This window comes from Callorhinus ursinus, unplaced genomic scaffold, assembly GCF_003265705.2.
Source record: "Callorhinus ursinus isolate GAN/ISIS: 27379988/994484 unplaced genomic scaffold, GSC_fseal_2.0 scaffold36, whole genome shotgun sequence".
NCBI lineage: Eukaryota > Metazoa > Chordata > Mammalia > Carnivora > Otariidae > Callorhinus > Callorhinus ursinus.
In genome coordinates, this window is record NW_027397098.1 from 11326124 (window position 1) to 11328030 (window position 1907).

Here is a 1907-nt window from a genome sequence, read left to right on the forward strand (position 1 = left end):
GAATATTATGCAGTCATCAAAATTTGAAATCTTGCCATTTGCAACGACGTGGATAGAACTAGAAGGTATTATGCTGAGCGAAATAAGTCAATCAGGGAAAGACAAGTATCATATAATCTCGCTGACATGAGGAATTTGAGAAACAAGACAGAGGATCATAGGGGAAGGGGGGGAAAAAATGAAACAAGATCAAGCTGGAGAGAGAGACAAACCATAAGAGACTCTTAATCTCAGGAAACAAACTGAGGGTTGCTGGAGTGGTGGGGGGTGGGAGGGATGGGGTGGCTGGGTGATAGACATTGGGGAGGGTATGTGCTATGGTGAGCGCTGTGAATTGTGCAAGACTGTTGAATCACAGACCTGTATCCCTGAAACAAATACTACATTATATGTTAATAGAAAAAAATTTTAAAAAATAAAAAGTAATAAGCCCCCCCCCACACACACACAAAAGAGAACTGTGCCCATTCTTCCACCTGTGGGCATTTGGGCAATTCTATACATTCCTCTTTCCAAAGCCAGACTCCTACCCTTGGCTTCTGGCTTTGATATCAGCTGCCCTGAGCCCAGGCCTGGGTGAATCCTCCCTCCTGCGTCTCACTCGTGCGGGTCTGTGGGCTCCTCAGCTCTGCTCATCAGCTCGCCTCTCCAAATCCTCCAGCAAGCCCCTCGAAAGGGGAGATTCTCTCCTTTTCCTCTTGAGTTTTCTCTTTCTCTCGTTCCCCCCGCCCTCAGCTTTATGGAGATATAATTGTCATATAATACTGTATACATTTAAGGTGTACAAAGTAGATATTTATATATATATATATATATATAGCAAAATATATGTATATATTACAAAATGATTAAGATTAGTTAGCACATCCAAAAATATGGAACACCTCTCGAATTTATGTGTCATCCTCACCGAGGGGCCAGGCTAACCACGTCTGGATTGTTACCATTTTAGCACTTATTTCTAATGGCCTAGCTTGGTGCTCCATATTATATGAAGCATCAAGAAATAAACGCAAACTGCAATCACTTTGGAGTAGCCCCGATAGCATCTTCCCTGAGTTCTGAGACTCTGTCAGACAAGGACTTGAAGACGACCCGGATGCAGTTGGGCAACTATACAAAAAGGAAGAGCTCCGAGCCTCAGGGGCGTGACCCCAGGAGCCGGTGAGATACACAGGGAAAGCCTCAAAGCCTCGTTTGTCACAGGTCACCTGTTTGCCTTTGCTTCCTGGGGGACCGATGAGCAGCTGTTGCCCGCGTGGCCTGGGGGGGGGGGCTCCCAGAACAGACCGCGGCCCCTAGAGCTCCACTTACATAACCAAGAGAATGGGCGGTAGAAGCAGCAGGAACTAGGCCCGAGACAGGCGTTTGGCGGCTGTGAGTCTTGTCCCCAAAGGCTCCAGGCCGAGTCTTGGCCACATTCCAGAGGGTTTGTCTGCGAGGCTGCGCGTGGGCCCGGGGCCACACGGGCTGGAGCCAGCCTCCCCTCCACTGCTGGCCCAGCTCGCAGCTCGTTCCTGTCCCACAGCTGTCCGGCCAGAGGACAGCCGGTCAAAGCAGCCGGCTCATTGTTCCCAGGAAGTCTTTAGCTACGCCTGCCACCCCCTCTGTCAGCCGCTGGCAGCGCAGACCTCCAGCTTAGTGCGTTCCCAGCCGGGAGGCCCACTCTCCCAGCCACTGTGACCTGGAAAGGCCTCGGTCCAGACCCAGCCCTTGAAAGTTCCCCGTGTCTGCACCTTGGGGCCTCTGGGGGGGGGGTGGGGGGGCGCGTGACACGCCGGCACAGGTGCTGCTCGCCCCCGGGGAGCTTGGCCGGGGGCCCTGATGGCGGGGGGTCAGAGAGCACATTCCAGGCCTAGCCCCCCCGGCCACCCCGTGTTGCAGCTCGCCTCCCCAGACTTCAAGCA

The 1907-nt window shown here is 52.6% G+C and overlaps 1 pseudogene; it reads right to left on the reverse strand.

The window, feature by feature from the left end:
• Positions 1 to 869: 869 nt before the first annotated feature.
• Positions 870 to 966, reverse strand: LOC112810139 (U6 spliceosomal RNA; annotated as a pseudogene).
• Between the last annotated feature and the right edge of the window lie 941 nt (positions 967 to 1907).